General features: G+C 38.2%; 1 long non-coding RNA gene across 1 annotated transcript; it reads left to right on the forward strand.

Moving 5' to 3' along the window:
* The first annotated feature begins 8,304 nt into the window (after nt 1-8,304).
* Nucleotides 8,305-14,019, forward strand: LOC135081151 (uncharacterized). The gene is made up of 2 exons (XR_010259139.1): nt 8,305-11,109; nt 11,632-14,019. It is a non-coding gene; the product is annotated as an uncharacterized LOC135081151 (long non-coding RNA).
* The last annotated feature ends 9,725 nt before the right edge of the window (nt 14,020-23,744 follow it).

Here is a 23,744-nt window from a genome sequence, read left to right on the forward strand (position 1 = left end):
CTCCTCATTTCCTCGGGGGAAACAATTGCCACATGAGTGCAATCAATGCATCCCAAAACTCCTGGCATTTGAAACTGATTGGAGAATCTAAAAATAAATTAATTTAGATAAATATAACTTATCAAAAGTTGTCGGTGCAATAAAATAAATTTGTAGTGTTTTTATTGCTAGTAATATTTCGATTACATATAAAGAGTTTAAACTAAAGTTTCATCTTTTAATTTTACCTTTAAGGCTGTAAGTTATGTACTCACCGTATCATGATTTCACGCCTTTCCTCAGAAGTTTGAGGAAACAATATATTTCGCTTGCATGTGGGGCAAGTTTAGTAAATTGGTGATCTGCTTCAACACCACTGATACAGTTGGTTGTGCGACTGAGTGTGCAGATATATCACCAACGGGGCGTTGGTATGAACCCGTTGCATAGAATGATAATGCAATTAACACCTGCAAGAACGATTTAATTTTGTATTTGAATATTCAATGTACTTGTAGACCATAACCTCAACTTAATAATATAACAAAGAATGACAATTAATTAGGCGTTATTAATAACAACCAAGGGCGTAACATTCATAAAAAAATAAATTACTAACTGTTGTATATTGGGAATAGGAGAAATAAATAACACGCTTTTCCAATTATTCGCAACTGACATAATTATATTGTCTGACATTAGAGACTATTTTACCGACCGCTTATTTTAACGTCAGGCCGTCAATGGTAGGCGCAGCCACGCACCTAGCGGGGTTAATAGGCAACTACATAACAGTCCCTCCCCCTAGTTGACTATTACTAGAACTAATAATAAAGATACACATCGTCCCTGGGGCGCCTGCGTTGCCTTGCTGGTCTTGTTGATGCTGCCGACTCGGTCGATTCACCAGGCTCTGGCGTGTCTGTACAATGTGTTTCTCCCGACCTAGACTCTTCTCTCTGTTCATCATCAGGTGAATTTGCTTGAACCATCGTTGCGTCGGGCATCGACACAGGTGCATCACTATCGTCCCCTCCGACGAAGTCAGCGCCCGGGTGGTCGGTTTCAGGCGCTGTTTCTGGCATCCTTGTGGGTGATGGTGATGATGATGATGTGAGGTCCTGAATATTTATGTTGAGATCCCGTCTTGGGCTAGGATTTTCGTCGCGGCGCCCCTTATATAACATTAACTGATTTTTATGCTTATTAACACAGCTTGAAGAATCGTTATCTTTAACTAAGTACATAACTTTACCCATACGCTTAATAACTATATCCTTACACCACATGAATTTGTTATTTTTAACAAATTTTTTATATAAAACATTGGTTCCAACTTCAAAATAATGTTTGGGTATTAGTACCATAACTTTTACTCTGTGAAAACTGTTTATTTTCCACAGTTTTAGCCAGTGATGAAGGTGAGGGAGAAGGTTTCGATGACGAAGAAACCCTGGGATTTATTAAATCCAAACGAGACCTTAACCTTCGACCAAACACTAACTCGGCAGGTGAAAACCCAGTGGTGGAATGTACCGAATTCCTATAATCAAACAAATATTTTAGTAACATTTTTTTTGCTGTGTTTATGTTATTACATGAATTCATACCCTTTTTGACAATTTTTACACTAGATTCTGCCTGGCCGTTACTGGCTGGGTGAAAAGCTGCTGATGTCATGTGAACTATACCGTTTAATTGACAAAACCGCTGGAATTCGTAGGATGTGAACGCTGTGCCATTGTCACTGACCAATGTTTGAGGTTGTCCGAATCTTGACATGAAATCCATAATTTTTTCAATAACTGCCCCTGTAGTGCACAAGTTGTTCATATTATAAACCTCTACCTATTTGGAATAAGCATCCACAGCCACTAAGTAAGTATTGCCATATATGGGCCCAAGAAAATCCAGGTGTACCCTTTGGAACGGTTGGGAGGGATACTTCCAAGGTGAACAAGGAGCACGCGGGGGAGAGGGGCGCAGCTGGATACAAATATTACATGTCCCTATCATCTTCTCCAAGGCATTGTCAATACCTGGAAACCAGAATCTTGATCTTGCTTCAGCCTTTGTTTTGACAATCCCTAAATGTGAATTATGCAACTCCTTTAAAATTCTATCTTGCAAAGACTGAGGTATCACAACTTTGTGTCCTCTCATCAAACAGCCGTTTTCATAAGAGAGTTGAGTTTTACATAAATAAAATGGTTTTAGTTGAGGATTATTTACTTTTGATGGCCAACCCCTCATTACCAATTCCCTTACCGCTACTAATAATTTATATTTATCGGTTTCTTTGCGCAGCTGATCAATTGTAATTGGAAGGCTTCCTTCAACTACGAAATTTACGTAAGCAGCTCGATCGCCTTCCAAAAATGGGTAATCGACCCCTGCGTGTGCGGGATGCTCGGCTGCTGGCGCCGGCAAGCTCGCGCGCGACAAGTAGTCTGCGCTGTTGTTGGCGCTACGAATGTATTCGATAACATAATTATAGCCGCTTAGAAACATTGCGTACCTTTGCAATCGATTAGCTGTCACTTCAGGAATGCCACGGTAAGGACCGAAAATTGAAATGAGAGGTTTGTGATCAGTTTTGAGTACAAACGGATCTGATTTTCCATATAAATATTGATGGAACCTACGTACTCCGAATATTATGGCAGTTGCCTCCTTTTGAATTTGTGAGTAACGCTTCTCTGCAGAATTCAACGTCCGTGAGGCAAAAGAAATAGGCCTCTCCAGGCCGTCTGTGTCCACTTGCGATAATATAGCACCAAGCGGGGTTAATAGGCAACTACATAACACTAACCTTTCTTTCCAGCGACAAATCCGACGCTCTTGAGGCCTTCAGGTTCAGAATGTCCAATTCCCAAAATGTCCAACGGTTTCAAAATGTCCAATTCCCGGAATGTCCAATTCTCAAAATGTCCAATTCCCGAAATGCCCAATTCCCGAAACGTCCAGTTCCCAAAACGTCCAATTCCCAAAATGTCCAATTCCCAAAATGTCCAATCTACTATTATGATGGGTTTGTTACATAAGTCCTCATAGCCTTTCTTAAAAATATTTAATAAATAACCATACTTAAATTTAAATAATCATTTATTTATTTACAAATCATTCTTTCCTTTTTAGGTTAATAGAAAAAAATATAAATAACTATACATACTTGTACGAGTATAAAGTGCAGTAGCTACAAATTTTTTCTACGTAATTTTTGCAAATAATACAAATTTTCTATGTTTATATGCCGATTTTGCAAAAACTAAACGCATTCGTACAGAAATATATTAATTACTAATTTTTAAGAAAGGCTATGAGGACTTATTTAACAAATCCATCATAATAGTAGATTGGACATTTTGGGAATTGGACGTTTCGGGAACTGGCCATTTCAGGAATTAGACATTTCGGGAATTGGACATTTTGGGAATTGGACATTCTGGGAATTGGACATTTTGAAACCGTTGGACATTTTGGGAATTGGACATTCTGAACCTGAAGGTCTTGAGGGCCCGAAGGAAGGGAGCGACCCTTCAGGTTCAAAATGTCCAATTCCCAAAATGTCCAATTCCCGAAATGTCCAATTCCCGAAATGTCCAATTCCCGAAATGTCCAATTCCCGAAATGTCCAATTCCCGAAATGTCCAATTCCTGAAATGTCCAGTTCCCGAAACGTCCAATTCCCAAAATGTCCAATCTAGTATTATGATGAATTTGTTAAATAAGTCTTTCTTAAAAATTAGTAATTAATATATTTCTGTACGAATGCGTTTAGTTTTTGCAAAATAGGCATATAAACATAGAAAATTAGTATTATTTGCAAAAAGTACGTAGAAAATATTTGTAGCTACTGCACTTTATACTCGTACAAGTATGTATAGTTATTTATATTTTTTTCTATTGACCTAAAAAGGAAAGAATAATTTGTAAAAATAAATGATTATTTAAATTTAAGTATGGTTATTTATTAAAAAAATTTAAGAAAGCCTATGAGGACTTATTTAAAAAAACCCATCATAATAGTAGATTGGACATTTTGGGAATTGGACGTTTCGGGAACTGGATTTTTCAGGAATTGGATATTTCGGGAATTGGACATTTTGAGAATTGGACATTTTGGGAATTGGACATTCCGGGAATTGGACATTTTGAAACCGTTGGACATTTTGGGAATTGGACATTCTGAACCTGAAGGCCAGCGACATGATGCGGTCTTAGTTCTTCGCATAAATTGAGAACTAATTCTTTGCTCAACCTATATCGTTTAATGAAACTTATTTCATCCACATCAAAAGGGTCGCTAAAGTCCCTAAGGCGTCTTCTTTGAAGTTTTGCTTCATTGTTTTTTTGTGAAGCATCATTTTTAAGAAATTCAAATAATATCAACTCGTCACTCATACTTATTTCTTATATTCTAGGTGTTTATTAACGTTTACCAGTAAAAAATTGCTTTTTAATAGAAAACTTTAATAAAACAAGTCAATAAAAGTTGATCAAAGACGACGTAAACTGAATGGCTTAATTGAAACAAAAATTGACAAATAGTCAAGGCTACAAACGTCAAATTGACCGTCGTAATACGAAAATTCCAGTCAACTTCCAGTCACAAGTCAGTCAAGTGTCACGTGACCGCTGCCTGGCTGGAATTAAGGGATCATAATACGGAAACGCAACGCAAGGCAGTTTAGTTTAAGGCGTAAACTCACTGGATTTAAAAGGTCGTAATAGGCCTGCAGGAGCCCTTGGTCCATGAGGTAACCCCTTTCTGACCATCTTTTGGCAGTGAGATAGTTGGTGTCCTCCAGGTCTTTGACAATCTTTTCCACTTCAGGGTCTGCGAGTTGTTCCTGGTGCAGTTGGCTCGGTGACTTCGTGGGCAGATCGCAGATGATCGAGCAAATACCGCAATCATGACTTGTCTCGGATGAACACATAGTTCTGCTAAGCGTGTCTGCCGTGACGATCGCCGCCCACCTCCCCCCAACCAACGACCATCCAACAATCGAACCGCGTGGCGTGAACCTATTCGTAAAGAAGATGAAACGAAACGCCGGAGCAGACTTCCCAGCCAACGGAAGAAAGATTCCGCACGCCAAGATGCTTTTTTTTATTTATTTATTTATTTTTTATTTATTTATTAGGTACACCAACAAAGTCACATACACAATACAGTTCATACATTTTAACATGGTTTAACACATGATACGTATATGACCTCAATTACAGGTATACACAGCATTTCTTTTTGCAATGTTAGGGTAATTATACACTAGTAAAAACAAAAATCAATTGAATAGAGTCTAGAGTTTAAGCACCGAACAATATAAAAGGACTTAGTAATTGTTCATTTTGTTCGGTGCCTAAGTCGTTCCGAATACAGGCTTGAGTTTTGACTTAAATTTAGGGAGGCTGTCACCGAAAACGTCAAGACCGGTGTCTGTGTCTGGGTCGCCAGCCACCGCTTTATTATACGTTGCACACAACCGGTTAAGTGGCGAGTTTTGGCCTAACTTAGTTTTGCACAAAGGGATGTGAAAGAGGTCTCTACAGAGATAGCGAGAACTTTGCCTTGGAACACGAAAACGAATTTTTTCAAGTGAGTCTTGGGAAACTACCATGCCGTTGAGAAGTTTGTACAAGAAAAGTAAGTCTAGCGCCTTGCGACGGTCGCATAGTTTCTGCATTTTGAAGAAATCAAGACGTTCTTCATAGCTGTTGTGCACGGTAATCTGACCGCGACTGACAAAAGCCAGATGTCGCGTGAAAGAGCGGTTTATTCTTTCTATTCTGTTGATGTGTGTGTTGAAAAAAGGATTCCATACTATGCTGCTGAATTCGAGAATAGACCTAACAAGGGAATTATAGAGAGCTATTTTGGCGTCAATTCGACGAAAATCTTTTGTGGCACGTTTGAGAAAGCCAAGCATACGGGAAGCACGGTTGACGATGTTATTATAGTGCGATATGAATGATAACTTTTTATCCAGGATGACACCCAAATCTCTTATCTCATCAACCCTGCCAACCTGAGAACCATTTATTGAGTAAGAGGTCTGAAGAGGGATTCTTTTTTTAGTGAAAGTTATATGGTGACATTTTGCCACGTTTAAGATCATTTTATTGTCCTGGCACCACTGATAAACGGACTCTATATCTTCCTGCAAAAATGCGGAGTCCTCCCAGGATTTAATTTCGCGGTATATTTTCATGTCGTCAGCAAACAGTGAACAATAACTGTGTTTTACGCGCCGTACTACGTCATTCACAAAAATTACGAACAGTACAGGACCTAGGTGGGAACCCTGGGGAACTCCAGAAGTTGCCTTATAGCTATACGACTCATGCCCGCTCACGACTACAGACTGGGTACGGCCAGCAAGGTATGATTCAAACCATGACAAGAAAGGATCCGCTATACCATACGACTTTTCCAACTTACTCAATAATGTCGAGTGGTCTACTTTATCAAACGCACTGCTAAAATCCGTATATATTGAGTCCACCTGTCCACCCGAATCAATTTCCCCAATCAGTGAGTTGGTGTAGGAGAAAAGATTGCTAGTAACAGATTTTTTTTCCCGGAAGCCGTGCTGTTGATCGCTTATCATGTTTTTTGTATAGTTAGTAAGAATTGGGCATATTAGGGATTCGAAGAGTTTAGACATAGCGGACAAGATGGAAATAGGCCTATAGTTTTTAACATTTTCACGCTCGCCACTCTTGAAGATAGGGACAATGCGTGCCTTTCTCCATTCCTCGGGAAATATGCCAGTAGACAAGGATTTATTGAAGATTTCAGTCAGCGGATAGGCCATTACTGATGCGCACCTTTTTAGGAATAACGGTGGTATTTTATCGGGTCCTGCACTCTTGTGTACATCAACGCGTTTCAATCTATGTAAAACCTGTCTCTCATGTATGGTGACTTTATGTAGTGGAAGGTTTTCAAAAATGTCAACTGTGTGCTTACTCTCCAGCTTGGAAGGTTCTGAGTAGACAGAACTGAATTGAGCTGCGAAAAGATTTACCACCTCACTGGCAGAGCATGCTTTGACGTCTTCTCTGTACATGTTGGATGGAATGGTCCCTGAGCCGGCCCTTTTGTCCTTAATGTATTTCCAAAAGTATTTAGGATTTTTGTGAACATTGTCTTTAACTCTTGCTATATAAGCCTTGTAGAGAGATTTAGTTAGTTGCCTACAACGATCTCGTAAAATTTCAAATTCAATTTTATCACGTGGATTACCAAATTTTTTAAATCTATACCTAAGTTTTTCCTTTTCTGCAATGAGATTAATTAGTTTTTTATTAAACCATGGGGGATGATACCTTTTACTAGTAGATTTGTATTTGGGAACGTTTTCGATGACCGCCTCGTTAATTCTATCATACAACACTGCAACCATATCATTAACACTTAGGTCTCTAAAGGCATCACACCAGTCCACACTATCTAAGCATTTGTTGATGCAATCAAAATTTGCCTTATAAAAGTTAAAATCTGAACGAGGTTTGACAGCTATATAGGAGCCTATGAGGTTACCAAAACTTATTTCTAATTGTGGATGATAAGAGTCTAACCTACTGAAAACATTAAGGGGCTTGGTGACTGTTACATCTGACATGTTTGTTAGGACTAGATCAAGTATTCTACGGTCGCAATTAACGATTCCATTACACTGATTCAAACAAGACAGAGACATAAAATCAACTAAGCTATATCCAAGATTACTATTGTAGTTGTGAGGTAATAATTTATTATTGTCGTCATCCAAGGTCCAGGTTATAAAACCCATATTAAAGTCCCCAATCAACAAAAAGTTGTCTACCTTAGTTAATACTTCACTGGACTTTGTGAAAAAATTGTTCACGTTATCAAACCTCAGTGGCGGAGGCAAGTAAATGGCACATATCGCTATCTTTTTCATATTTTTCTCTAATGGAAGCTCGATGACAATCCACAGATCCTCGCCATCAGTTTCCCATTGCCGAACTCTATACGAGATGATATCTTTTTTGACTATTATCATCACTCCTCCACCTCTGGACTTTACAGGTCCCGAACACGATGAGCGATCCTTTCTGTAGACCGTATATTTGGGATCGATGAACTCATTGTCGTAGATATCGGGCGTTAACCACGTCTCCGTGATGACGATCGCATCGTAGTCGCACTGCATAGCGTTCATGTAAAAGTCTTTTGTTTTGGTTTTCATGCCTCTCACATTTTGGTAATAGATCTTGAAAATAATAGAGATACTCCCAACTCTACTGTTGCCATCATCGGATGGTTGTCTAGGCAATCAATTCATCTAGACAGTGGCGGCCCTAGGGCGGTGCGAGCGGTGCGACTGCACCGGGCGCCGGTTATGGGGGGCGCCGAAATCAATCGAAACGCGCCCGCTTTCGCCACACGTCACCGAAACGATTATTAAAAAAAATCGTTATTGACCGACGATCCATCTGGAGCGCAAACGGGCGGCGGCAGCGTGCAGGGCGGCTTTCTTTGATAACAGAAGCAGGCAGGCGACGTGCGAGGGAGAGAGGTGAAATTTCTTTCGTCCGTCGGTCGTCCGTCTCGTCACTTCAGTTGTGTGCGCCGCAGTGTTGTTCTTGATACGGCAATTGCCGTAATATACGGCATTCAGGCATCTTAGGCACCATAAATACGGTATACGGCAGCACTTTGATTACCGTATCAAAATATACGGCAATTGAGTAAAGTAGAGTTTTATGAGTTTTTCATGAGTTTTTAGTAAACAAAAAATAAATATTTCGTCTAATGGAACGAAAAAACTTGTAAACCATAGATGAAGTAGAAGCGCCACGAAAAGAAACGCCAAAAATGCAACCTTATCTCTGAGATTTTAATGTCTAAAATCGTTATTTTCTCATTTTGGTAGATTCTTCACTTTTGTTCGGGTAGGTTCTTGGACTAAATTATTCAAAACCTTAAAAAGTGAAGAATAAAAAAAGTAAGTTTAAAAGTAGTATACGCATAGTACATAATACATCACTTGTATTTTTTTTTAAATTTAAACTTTCCAAATAAAGATTTTATACAATACGGCAATTTTCTTAGTTTTCCTTAAAAATCCGGCAATTTTAGAATTAGAATACGGCAACCCTAAATTTGTCAGGAACAACACTGGTGCGCCGCGCCAGTGTCAGTCAACTGCAGGGTGAAGAAACTTCCATACAACGGTCATCAAAGTGAAACTTGCTTCCAAACAGCGACATCGGTGAATAAATTCAAATACTTTTTAACTACCTTAAAACGCTCTAGATGTCGCTGCTCCTGTTTCCTTCATATTTTCATTTTTTTCTTAATTAAAATATATTTGAGAATATTGTTAATTACAATGTGAAAACTTTTTTTAAATGAAATTAATTTGTTTTAATTTAAAACTGAACATTGACATTTTTGTTATAATTTACATAATAGAGTAGTAGAAATTACTATTTAACATATGGCAACTTTGTTTTTCCTCCAAAATGGCCGGTGTTGTTTTTGTTAGGTTGAATTGAATGCATTATTGTTTTCTTAGCCATCGTTTATGAGTTCTGTGGCCCTATTAAAGTATTGAAGAGTCGAGTCAAATTCAAGTTCATTCCTTCGTACCTGCTGCTGTTCTGGTTCATCGGAGTTTTGTTCGTTCCTTCGTGAATCGCGAAGAAACTTTCTGTTATGTTCACAAGTGATCTGAGTTTTCTCAATGTGCTGTGTTCTGTGTTGAAAACTTTGCGAAAAGACGCTTTTGGTGTATAATATTATGTGTGTTCATAAATAAAGTAAAATTATTAAATTCAAAAGTTTTTGTTTACTTATTTGCATTTCCATGTGCAATGTAGAATTTTTCCAAATACCTTGTTTTGAAAATACGTACACCATAAAGATAAATATTTTCAAAATAATGGATTTGAAAAAATTCTACATTGTACATCATAAAAACAATAATTCTTTGAAGGTTATGAGGGCCTATGTGTGCGTGAACTGTGTGTATGTGTGCGTGGACTTTATGTATGTATGTGTGCGTGTACTATGTATGTATGTGAGCGTTACGTACGTAGGTTAAGTACAGGGAATTTAACACCAGGCTGTCAATTAGTAGGCTCAAAAATTTGACAGAGAGGGTTCTCTATTTCCTATGTATTACTTTTCTCTATGGTCAACTGTTAGTTGCTGATGCTTCGCCAGCCTGTTGTCATTGTTTATTCTCGCGCAAGTGTATTTATTGTGTATTTAGCGCAAAGTTACTTGTATTATTGCTATTCTATAGATTAAACTCAAGGTAAGTACTGTTGCAGCAGGTCGTGTTCGTGTTCATGTAAGTATAATGAATGTAGGTACATAAGTCTACGTCATTTAGCGATATTAGATCTTGGATGTATGTAGGTACTTAATTATTTGTTTTTATATATTACCCGACTGCGATGAACCCTAAAGGAGTGTTATGTTTTCAGCTCGTATCTTAAGGGTATTGCAATTTGCAATGCATTCTAACAGTAGTAAGCGATTGTTAGGGCAGGGTGGCATACGACCACGGCTTTCCTCTGAACATCATTACATATATATCTGTGTATAAAAATAAAAATTGTATGTAAGTTGTCTACTTAATAGATGATAAATATTAAATAGTTTGTTGAGAAGAATGTCTGTCAAGAATATTTTCTTTTTCTATACTTTTTAGAGCGCGACGCGAGCTTTCCATAGTCGGGGTGTTTTTTTTTTGTTTTAGTTATTAATATTTTTTTCTTTTTGTAAAGCGAACCTAACTCTGTGATTTGTTACCGTGGAAGAAATGGACTTTATGTAATCGCAGCATATAATAGGTGTATTGTATTACATTTAATAAATTTATCTTTTACAGAAAAAAATCATGTCACTGCCTCCAAAAAAATTATCTGGTGCTCAAAACTTAAAAAGAAAACGGAAAAAGCAAGAAGAATCTGAGAAGGCAGCTAAATTATTATCGAAATTTTTGAGACCTGAGAAATCATCTGAATCGTTATCATCAGAACTAGTTCAACTCCACCACGCAACGGAAGAAGACCTACTTAATAAAAGTTCTTCAGGCGAAGCTCATGAAGATGAAAAACAACACATTCAAGAAGATTTACCTGGTTCTCTATATTTTCGTTGTTGCTAAATTTTCATTCACTTTCCAAAAAAATACCTATTGGTGTTATTAGACTAGCAGCTTCAAGCGTAATTTCATTTTCCAACTAGTTCAGTGGCCAAAATCATAAACATGCTTAATTTAATTTGGCGTATATTCATTTGTCACTGCTAGATATAGGTCTCCCCCAAAGCATCCGACAACGTCCCGTCTTGCGCTACCGCGACCTTCACCAGGTCATCGGTTGACCCTGAGGAGAACCTGCCCGCGCTGCGTCTTCCGGTAGGGACATGGGCGCCACTCAAGAATTCCAATTCCATTCTATCCTATCCTGAAGCTTAAAGACGTCCTCCAATTCGGTCTACAAACGCCAAGCACAGTAGCAAGTGAACTATGTAGTTGGAATATGAAATTACGCTTGAAGCTTTTAATACAAATTATTCCCTCACCTCGTTCGTTTCAGTTAGCGAAATGTTCATAATTCATAATTTTTTCGTCTGGACTTACTTTTTCTGTATTTATTTAGGTATTCCAGGAACCTCTTCTGGATTTCAAAATATTTCGGAAGAAATTATATCCGATGTACAATCATCATCATCTCCTTTTAGAAAAAAAAAATATGATGATATTTCAGAATGGCCATTCATTGACTCTGCGACAAGAGATGAAATAATTACTGAAGGCCCTGTAAGTAATCAAATGAGTAACGAAAACTACCCAAGGAAACTTGACGGTCGTCATTTTTCAAATATGCATTTTGAAAGAGTAATGCCAAATGGGGAAACTTTCAAAAGAAGATGGCTCGTGTACTCTAAATCTGCAGATAAAGTACATTGTTTTTGCTGCCGTTTATTTAATACAAATCCCCAGTCTAGATTGGGAAAAGAAGGATTTGACGACTGGAGGCACTTATCAACGCGTCTCAAAATTCACGAAACATCCTCAGATCATCGACGTGCTGTGAACAATTGGATAGAAGCGTCAATTAGATTAAAGAACTTCAGTGGAATAGACAAGCACTTGCAAAAGCAGATTGAGAGTGAGAAAACACGATGGGTTGCTATCCTCGAACGAATGATGTCAATAGTATTTTTCTTAGCAAGCAATAATTTATCGTTTAGAGGGAGTTCTGGAGCGGAAACTTTATACACTCCTAATAATGGTAATTTCCTGGGTTTAGTGCAGTTACTGGGAAAATTTGATATTGTAATGATGGAGCACCTTCGTCGTGTTGTAAATAAGGAGACTAATGTCCATTATTTTGGCAAACGTATTCAAAACGAGTTAATTGGCTTACTTGCAAGTGAAGTCCGAAATAATATTTTGTCTATGGTAAAATCAGCTAAATACTTCTCTATCATACTGGACTGTACTCCTGATGTAAGCCACGTTGAACAATTATCAGTAACATTCCGTTTTGTCGATACTAATGAAGAAGTCGAAGTACGTGAGTGTTTTGTTGCTTACAAGCCGGTAAGTGACTCTTCGGGAGCAGGACTTACTGGAATCTTTCTAGATACAATTGTGCAAGAGTTTGACTTGGACATGAACGATTGTCGCGGCCAAGGGTATGATAATGGAGCGAATATGGTAGGAATAAATAAAGGTGTCCAAACCAGAATTTTGAATCAATATCCTCGAGCATTTTTCAATCCATGTGGTTGTCACAGTTTGAATTTAGTGATAGCTGATGCAGCGAAAACTTCCGTTAAATCAGTTTCTTTATTTGGATTTCTCCAAAGACTGTTTGTTTTATTTTCCGGATCAACAAAGCGATGGGAAGTGGTATCCAAGCACATTGAAGGGTTATCCCTGAAAAAAGTTTGCGAAACTCGCTGGGAGAGTAGAATTTCTAGCCTTGCTGCTGTTCGCTATCACTACTCTTCAGTTCGTGATGCCCTTCTGAATCTTCATGAAGAAACAAATGACTCAGTCGCTGCATCAGAGGCCTTGTCTCTAATTCAATACATGGAGCAATTTGAGTTCATAGTTACAATGGTGGCTTGGTATGATATATTGTTTCAAGTAAACATTGTAAGTAAGGCTATGCAGTCTGAATCTATGGATTTACCAAATGCGTCGCAATTGCTGAAAAACTGCTCAGAATTTGTGAAACAGTACCGAGACTCTTCATCTGCTCTAATAACAGCTAAGGAAATAGCATCTCAGGCTGAGATAGACCCAATTTTTAAGGCTGCCCGATCCCGAAGAAAGAAACGATTATTTGAGTATGAAGCCGTAGATGAGACACCATCTGATCCTGAAGAATTGTTTAAAATGAACGTTTTCTACCCTATGATTGATACAATTGAGAATGCCTTAGTCACTCGATTTAAACAACTATCAATATTCAATGATACATGGTCATTTTTATACAACATGAAAATAATTCCTGAAAGATCCATATTGGAAAAAGCCTGTAGTGATTTGCAAATCAGTTTAACAGATGGGGAAAAATGTGACGTGTCTGGTTGTGAATTGGTTGAGGAACTTATGAGCTTGAACCCATTAATAAAAGATCTTCAATCAGCAGAGCCACTTAAAGTTCTCCAACTTATTAAAAAGAATGATTGGCAGGATATTTTCCCAAATGTGTGGACAGCACTTCGCATCTTGCTGACTATACCTGTAACTGTCGCTAAAGGGGAACGAAGCTTCAGTAAATTGAAACTTATAAAAACTTACCTACGTTCTACTATGTGTCAGGAAAGACTGTCAGATCTTGGAATCTTGTCCATAGAAAATGCTATTGCTCAGAAGCTAAATTATTCCGAATTAATAAAAAAATTTGCAAGCGCAAAAGCCAGAAAGGTAGCCATTTAAGTTTTTCATTAAAGTGGTTGTTGGAAGTTTTTTTTTTTAAGACTGTATGTAGCCTATCAGTTTGAATAAAAGTTGTGAAACAAAATTATTACTTAACTGTTTTTATTTCTCATCTGTACAATTTGCCTCAGCAGGGCATGAGGGTAATACAAGCGGGATTGACGTCATTTTTTTTATTGCGAATGAGCAGAACAACTGCTATGACAAGCACGATAGTCATCATTGTACTTGCCTCATATATCTATAGTAATTTGGCAGATCTAATACTAGTAGGTAATCACGGATAAAGTAACTACATAGTATAGGAACAACTCGGGGCGCCATTTTGAGATTTTGCACCACCTAAAACTTTTGCTAGGGCCGCCACTGCATCTAGAACGTCTCTATTGGAGATAATTTTAGGTCGTGAAGATTCATCCTTACGTACGTAAATTTTACTGTTTCTGACCCACACAAACTTGATACCAAGAGCCTTAGCCTTTTGCCTCGTAGCTGCATGCAACAATTTGTTCTCAGGGGAGAGATGCTCTGCTACGAATATGGGCGCTGCTGCACCACCGATACCAATCGTTTTCGTATTTAGTTTCGCATCTTGGTGCTGTCTGTTGTACTTAGATACTGCTGCTATCACCGTGTCTCGACATCTATTGCTGCGGAGTTTGATTACAGCCGTCCTAGGGCGGCTGTTTGTGGGATCGATTTTGGATACTCTGAACGCAGACAGAATGTCACAGTCCACGATTGGTGCATCCACGACTTTTCCAATCTGCATCACGGTCTGGGCCAGATTTTCATTTTGGAACTCCGGAAGTCCATGAATTTCAATGTTTGAGTCCCGTGAGTATTGCTCCATGGCTGAGATACGAGTGAGTGCGTCCTTCAGCTTTGTTTCGAGCACGTTGTTTTTTTCTTGCAATTTTTGGACATCAGAGTTGCGGTTCTCCACTAGCTGCTTCAATTCTTCGTATTTTTCATTGAAAAAGTTAATGGATTCTTTGATTTCTTGTACTTCTTGATGAAAGGTCTTCAGTTCTGTTTCCAGCACCCTACTAATGATTTTCGGTAGTTCGCTATCGAGAGTCTCCTTGATCTTTGATGAAATCAATTGCACCAGGTCACTGCCAATTTCAGCGTGTGAAGGTTTTACTTTGGAATCCTCACACGAGCCGCCATCTGCTTTGGTGCCCCGAATAGGCGTATCAGAGTTGTCACCGATTTTGGGTTGGTTACTTTTGCATACCGGGCATTTCCAGGAATTTTTCGCATCTTTGGACAGTTTCTTGAAGTTTTCTTTTGTTAGATTGACACAAACAAAGTGGTAAACTCGAGGACACTTGATACATGAAATGGCCTCGGTCGCCGAAATCAATTTGTTACAGCCTCCGCAGATACTCATCGTGATACTATTTTCCCCGAGCTTGGGTAAAATATTGCGTAGGGTGGCAACACAGAATGTCTATGGTCGCTAGTAGCTGTCACCTGTCACTGAGTTATGACAGTTGGGTCTGTCATTTGATGTTGACATACACAATTTGTATTAATATTGGACGGTAGTTGTGAAAATGTAGCTTCCAGGCGAATAAATATTTGCTTGAATATCACTTGTTATTAATGCAGGCACTGAGATAACACTTGTGTTGCGAGTATTAACGGCACTTGTTAGAAATATCCAGTTTTGCGGAGATAAACACTTCTTAATCAATGAAATATTCTTTATAGTGCAGGAGCAGTACCACTAACGTCGCTGACTTTTTTTTTTTTTTTTTTTTTTCTTTCTTTTCGCGAGAATCATCCCAAATCAAAACAAGCGTTACAAGAAATTGAAGATAAAATTAATAAAGCGCTATATTTTGGATTTGGTGACGCATTAACAGCTGAAAAACAAATAGATTTTTCAATTCAGAAGACAGCTGCTGCAGTCACTAAAATCCGGCAGAGACTACGCCGTGAAGAATTTGCCACTTTTCAAGACCGACTACGTCATGCGCGCAATATAGAAGGCGCCGGAATCGGGTTGCGTAAGCTTTTGGCTGAGTTGCTTTAAGCAGGTTAGCGAGGGGTGAGAAGGTAACGGTATGTCCGTTACCTTTTTACCGCTTTTATAATGTCATGTTGCTCAATGTTCATGCGCGGGCGGTAAAACAAGCCAGCATCAATGCCCAATGTATTTACCTGTGATGACTTCCCGCATAACAAGCGGTACTCAAACTGGGCGAGCGAAACGCGGTAAAAGGCGTACGGCGAGCACTCCGGAATGCGATCCGGTCGGCGGCCGTATAGTTCGTAGACCTTCTTGAACAGCCATTGGGTGTAGAACCCCACTGCCCTTGTGGTGACAGGTTAGCCTACTGAATAGTTTATGGACTAAAGAGCGAAACCGGATGTCCATGGATTAAATCAAGTCCGAACTGCAGACTCGTATAAACTTTGACGTGTCTTGCTCAGAAATTCTAACAGTCTTACAAAGCTCTGACGGAGAAAAACTAATAAAAATGGCAAAATCCAGTGAAAAATATTTCAAAAAATGATTTGATCGCCGTTTTATTTAACATTATTATTTACGTTCTATCAGAAGAAGTTTTATTTTTATTAGAAGATACATAATTTGTTTGTACTGATTTCCTACCAAAGCTTAATAACAAAACATTATGTACCAAAAAGCAAGGTACCGATTGTTTTTTAAGTTAGGAATTTATTGATATAAGATTTATTTAAGGTACATAGTATCTTATTATTATTGTTTTGTTTTCTTCAGTTTATTACTATTTAATTTGTAATTTAGTAATTGTCTACCAAAGTCTTAATTTACCAATTTAAGCTAATTACGAGTACATACCTACAGCTAATAAAAGTATGTTTTTTGAAAAAATGGCATTTCATCTTTTAAACATAAATATGAATCCTTTGAAAATAAAAAAATATATGATATTTTCGACCCGACATTGTTTTTTTTTTTTAGAACTGTCCCGGATTTGATAAGTTCCTATCTGGCAACCCTACTTACAGTGTTATCAACTCTCAGAAATAAAATAAAAATACTCTGAACCGTCGATGTTTTGTACTGTTTCTGAAATTGAAATTTAGTTCCACTAAAACGCCGTTTGTAATATTATCTATGGAGTCTAACATAGGTCCATGAGTCTAACGATTGCCGCGACATATCGGTAAAACAGACTGGTAGTGCGAAATTATGACACATGAGTTAAAGCGATACATTCCTTGATAGGGGTTAAAGTAGAGCTTATTTGCAGTCATTTAAGTCATAATGATACCATGTCCGAAACTTGTTCATTTTTAAGTTATTCAAGATTTAAGTATTTTTAAAAAAATCTCCAGTTTTTATCTTAAAATGTACCCTTGTAATGAAGAATACGGAAAAATGTTAACTTTTTTGTTGTATTCGTATAGCTACATAACAGGATTAATATTTTAAATTAAAATTTGCAAGAATCGTCATTACTCAAGTTAAAGGTAAAAACCATGTATCATTTTGCAAAAAAAAATATGTTTTAGGTAAATAAACGAAGAATTTCCAAGAAAAAATGTATGGAATGTTGTGTACAAATTACAGAATTTAGTTCCTTGATTCATTAGCTATTCAAAAAGGTACAGGTGTTTAACAAACACTACATCATTATTTTTTTATTTTAATTTAAACGTCTAGCCTAGATACTTTCATAAAAAAATTAATAAATAAAAAAGTCACACTAAAAACTATTCTTGGGTGTGAATAAATGAAAAACTTAGTATTTTAATAATAATTTTATCACCTAATTGAGTCTAGGTACATTATTTTAAGTCCTGCTCAAACTGTGAGCCCCGTCTTCTAATACAAGCTCGTAGTCTGTTTCTCACTTCTGTTTATGTGACTCGTATATACGTTTGGTGAACAGTGGATTGAACGAGGGGGTCCAGTAGCTTGGACACCACGATCCTCGGACCTAACACCAATGGACTGTTATTTTTGGAGTGACTTGAAACGACTGGTATGTGCAAAAGAGATAAACAGTGTAAACGTGTTACATGAAAGGATTGTTTCAGCGAAACTGTGAGACAAAACGTTTAGTGTTGCGAAAACTAAAGCGAAATACCTATGCGCCATTCTAGACTGTGCCTTCATCAGAACGGAGGACACTTTGAACACTTCCTTCGCAGTACGTAAACTTTGTAAGTAGGAACTTATAGCTGCTCGGGTAGGTATAAAAAGCTACGAGTTATGTGAGTCCCGAACAGGATATCTGTATAGGAAAGAGCCACGATGTATCCCGTAGTGTGGACCCGGAAAGGGGGTTGAACGAACCTGAGGGGGCCACGTCCCAAATAGTCTATCGTCTTGTTCGTCCTCTATTAGATAAAGGCTACACTTTACTGATGGACGACTTCTACTTTCCACTTACCACAAAGTGGAAATCAGTGGAAAAGAAAAACATGGTTTTTACAAATATAAACCCCAAGTTGTTTTTTTTGTTTTTTTGTTGTTCTAGTTAATGTATTAAATCAGCTATAAACTGGTACCAATATTTTTATTCTATTAAGCAGATGTACTTAGAATATTTAATCTGGTTGCAAAACTTCCATGCGCTAACAATTTTTGTGAAGTTTTGGGAAGGTTTTTAATAAAAAATATTGTACTATACGAAGTGGTTTTATTTATTTTTTACATTAAGCATATACACAACATGCATTTTAAACCTTAAAACATATAGGTCATGACATGGTTTTATTAATACAGCCATTTATTGTAGAAACAAGCCAAAAATTCTCAATGTTCATATTTACAACGTATTTTATAAATGAAACAAATAATAAACCCCAATGAAATACACATAGTCATAGTTCAAAAGGTCTGTTCATCAGCATTATAATAAACATCAAGTGTTAGCTAACTTCTCAAACCGAGAGTCATAAATTGTCTTTGTTTACGACATGGGCGGCACGCCCGGCGTTATTGACGGTACCGAAAGCGCTCTGGCCACTCGACTGTAATTTGAGTAGCGCGGCTGGCCTTTTCTAGCGGGTCTTGACTTGACTTATGGTCCTATGTCCCCTAGATGGGGCAGAGGGCGTCCACAACAGTCCTCCATCTCGTTCGGTCTTGAACTTCTCGCTTGATCTCGCTCCAGGTCTTGCCGATCTTCTTCGCCTCGTCCGCTACAGTGCGCCGCCAAGTTTGCCTGGGTCGACCACGTTCAAGCGAGTAAAGGCCAAATAATAAGGTGGTTTTTATCTTCTTCTGAGGTTAATAGATACAAAAAAGGGGTCATTAGACACGCAGTAGGGGTGAATAGACACGTAGTACGGGGTTATTAGATACGGGTTGGTGTAAATAGAAACGAGAAAGGGGTCATTAGATTTTTTGTAGTTAGGGTTATCAAGCAGTTTAAAATACCTACCCACATGGACCTGTAAAAAAAGTCGGACGGATTCTCATCAACAAAATACTGTGACATTAGGATACACTGTTGAATATAATCATTCATTCGGTCTTATTCGATAAAATACATTATCTGTGGAGCTGTCAAAATGACAACCTCATTCCCGGTCCCCTCGTACTCGCAATGGCGGACGTGTTGTGCGTAGGTTTAATTAGATTATAATTGAGAAGTTAAAAATAAATGTCACTGATTACTTTTACTTATGGGGCTTTCATTTAAACAAGAATTCCGATAGGTTATGGGCCCAGTCCCATAAGTAAGTCAGATGGACAAAGGATAGAATAGGCAGTAAAAAAAAAGTCTAATCAAAAAACGTGGTCATAAAAAAAAAGGTCCACACGTGTTATAGAAATTCTCTTGGGGTAGGCTCTTGATTTCAGAGAAAATATATACAATGTCTGCAACAACAAGCAATGTGCCACAATTGGATAGTGGAAATTTTGAAAACTGGCTTTTCAGGATTGAGATGGCACTCGATGAAAAAGGAATAAAAGAAACAATTTATACCAAAAGTGAAGAGAAAACAAACAAGAATGATGCGAAGGCACGAAACTTGATAATACAAGGAATACCTGATAAATACTTGGAGTACGTCAAAGGAGCCCAATCAGCATTTGAAATGATTGTGAAGCTGAAATCTGTCTTCCAAAGAAAGAGCACTCTCAGCACTTTATGCCTAAAACGCCAGCTCAGTAACCTAAAAATAGGAAAAGAAGAAAACGTACAAGAATTTCTAAATAAGTTCGAGAAAATAATACAAGACATAGAAGCGAGCGGTACAAAAGTAGATGAAAAAGAAAAAGTCTGTCAATTATTACTTAGTATTGAGAAAGTATATCAACCTTTAGTAACAGCTTTGGAAATGTCTAACACCGAACTCACTGTGGAATTTATAAAATGCAAATTACTTGATGTGGAAATGAAAGAGAAGGCTCATAACAAAGCAACAAATAATTCAAAAGGAGAATATGTATTTCAGAGCACCACATTCAAATGCTACAGTTGCGGAGGACTCGGTCATATTGCTAGAAATTGCACGAAGAGAAATTACAATAACTATAGAGGACGAGGCAACTACAGAGGCAGAGGAAGAGGAAACCGAGGAGCCTCGGCAAATATCGGAGAGAGACAGAACACCAAAGACAAGAATGTATCATTTGTAGCCACACAAACTATACCGGCTGAGACAATGTCACATGATGAAGATATACAACTAGTTATAGACTCAGGATCTACTTACCATTTGATAAATAAAAAATATGAAAAATACATGACAAACATAAAGAAGATTTCACAAATAAATATAAGAGCAGCAAATGGAGGAATTATGACAGCTTTATACAAAGGAGACTTAATTGGAATGTCTGAAGAAGGATACAGAGTGACTATAGAAGATTGTTTAATTGTAGAAAACTTAACACACAATCTGCTGTCAGTATTAAAACTAAATGAGAAAGGAATTCAAGTGATATTTAACAAAGAAAAAGCCATGATGAGAAAAGGTAATATTAAAATTGAAGGAAACTGTGATGGGAAACTATTTAAAATGAAATTGAATCTAAATGCGTCACACGGATTGATCACAAAAGAAGAGCAAGAGCTTCTATGGCATAGAAGAATGGGCCACTTAAATTACAGTAGTATGAAAATCCTGGATTTGCCCTTATCCAAAGAAAAATGTACTGTATGCATGGAGGCAAAAGCGGGCAGAAACCCATTTACAGAAAATCCTATACCGAGAACACACAAAATAGGTCAATTGGTATACTGTGACATAGGTGGGCCAGTCACACCTGTAACACTAGAAGGAGAAAGGTACTACTTAACCATCATAGATGACTGTTTACATTTCTTGGAGGTACATCTTCTGCAATCAAAGAATGAAGCCAAGGATTATATTATGAGGTACATAAAGATTATGAAAAATAATGGAAACAATGTTAGAAGAATCAGAACCGACCAAGGTGGAGAATTTTTAAATGAGGAACTGCATTCATTCTATGAAGAACATGGAATTATACAAGAAACTACATGCGCATACACTCCACAGCAGAACTCTATCTGTGAGAGAATGAACTTAACTTTACTAAACAAAGTAAGAGCAATGTTATTAGAAACCAACCTCCCAAAGTATCTCTGGGGTGAGGCAATCAGATGTGCGGCCTATATAATAAACAGGTCACCAACGAAAGCACTTAAAGGTGACACACCAGCAAAAATATGGTATGGCAAAAACAATCTGGATAAAGTGAGAGTTTTCGGAGCAAAGGCTTGGAGCCTAATACTTCCAAGGCCTAGCAAATTAGAGCCAAGAGCAAAACCTATGAGAATGATAGGATACTGTGGATCAGGCTATAGACTATGGGATCCAAAGACTAATGAGATAATAGAGTCAAGAGATGTAAGATTTGATGAGGCAGATTACAGATATGAAGAAGAAAAGAATCATAATACTATTCACATAGAAGAAAGTGAAAAAGAAGAAAACTCTAAGAATATTACACCGGATATGACAGACACGGATATGACAAACATGGATATGACAGAAGAACCAGTACAAGGCACAGAAGAAAGCCAGGAACTACATCGTGAAAAGAGACAAGTAAAGATTCCTAAGAAATATGATGACTATGACATGACAAATATAGCGTATTGTTATATCCGGTATTTGCATCCCTTATTGCTGCCCTGGCCGCCCATCCCGCCATGTCAGCAGTTTGGGATCCAAAGCCATGTCTCTCAGCCTTTCGAGCAGTCAGTCCGTGCTCAGATCCCATAGTAGGCGGTTGCTCCCGGATAATTAATCCGAATTCAAGTTCTAATTAAAAGAAGTTTTTTTTAAAAAGCTAATTTCAATTCCCCGCGTAACATTTTGGTGGCAGCGGTGGGATCCGGAAATCTCCAGTGCCCAAGCACCGCCCCACGGACTCGCTCCGGATTCCTATCCTGAAATAAATAAAAACGTTATCCTTGAAAACTTACCTTGTGCCAGTGAATGTGACAAGTGTAACAAAAAACTTACCGTGATATCGTCGAAGTGCCGTGCTACAAGTCCTACCTAGAACCTTCAGAAGATCGTTTTGTGCTCAAAGAAGAATCCAACTGCATCGTGACCCGTGAACCGCAATCCTTTACCTGTTCTACGAAGTTCTCCAAGCTCCAAGCTGCAAAAGAAAATCCTAGTGAAACTTACCTTTTTCCGTCGTGCTCCGCCGTGACTGCTCGCCGTGTCCTTGAACCTGCAAATAAAAATCCAAGCCATCACTCAAGTTATTCGAAGACCCGTGACCTCGAGCCGCAGTGCGCTTATCGCTCAGGAATGTTCCCGGTCGCCGCCGTCGTGTTCTTATCGGTCGCCCACGCAGTCTTCATACTGTAAGTCTTTGGTCATTGTCTAGACTAAGTTTAAATCAGAGTTCAGTTCTTTTTATTGATAAATTTATTTTGTTAGACGTATTATAAATTGTTTACTGTAAATGTCACCCGATATTTAACAGCTGCATCTGCATTTCTTGAGTTCGTGTTTTAAATTAATTATGCGTAAAGGCTCAAAACCCGAAGACGAAAAACTTACTATCGAGATTCCTGATACGGAACCTACTTTAAGTAGTTCAGACGTGAAATCGCCACTGGTTTCCCCTCGCGTGACAAGAAAAACAGCTGCAGCTCTCGCAATCACAATGTCCGAACTAGAGTTAAACATACTCTTCAAATTTATCAAACCCTATGACGGAAGTAGAGAAACTCTTAATTCATTCCTTGTTAATTGTGACAATGCTTTCGGGCTCGCGTCGGACGCACAAAAATCCATTCTGTTTAAATTTATCCTAAGTCAGCTGCATGGTAAAGCAGAGATCGCCTGCTCAATAAAAGAATTCACATCTTGGGACCAACTGAAAGAGTTTTTAAAGACTCAGTTTAGTGAACGAAAACACTATTCCCATCTATTAACGGAATTACAAGAGAACAAACAAGGTCCTCAGGACACTGTTAGCCAGTATGCCCTCCGCACCGAGACCTGCCTCTCACAACTTTTGACCGAAATATCGTTGTCCAACATCAAGGCCAAGGAATTAGCCGGCCGCACCGCGGCTATGGAAGACCTTGCCCTGCACCACTTTGTAATGGGACTTCATCCCCGAATCTCCAATATCATTAGATGCAAATCCCCTAAATCACTAAATGAGGCCATCAATTACGCTATTTCAGAAGAGCGTATCCAACAAACGCTGTACAGGCGTCCACAATCGGATCAAAAGCCAAACAATAATAATACTAATAACAGGTTTAGGGCCGGGCCTTCCAAACCAAATCAAAATTCATCTTTTTCCTCACAAAGACCTTCCAACCCCTCATCACAAGGGGCCTCCAACGTTGTCTG

Source organism: Ostrinia nubilalis, chromosome 19 (assembly GCF_963855985.1).
Source record: "Ostrinia nubilalis chromosome 19, ilOstNubi1.1, whole genome shotgun sequence".
Classification (NCBI taxonomy): domain Eukaryota; kingdom Metazoa; phylum Arthropoda; class Insecta; order Lepidoptera; family Crambidae; genus Ostrinia; species Ostrinia nubilalis.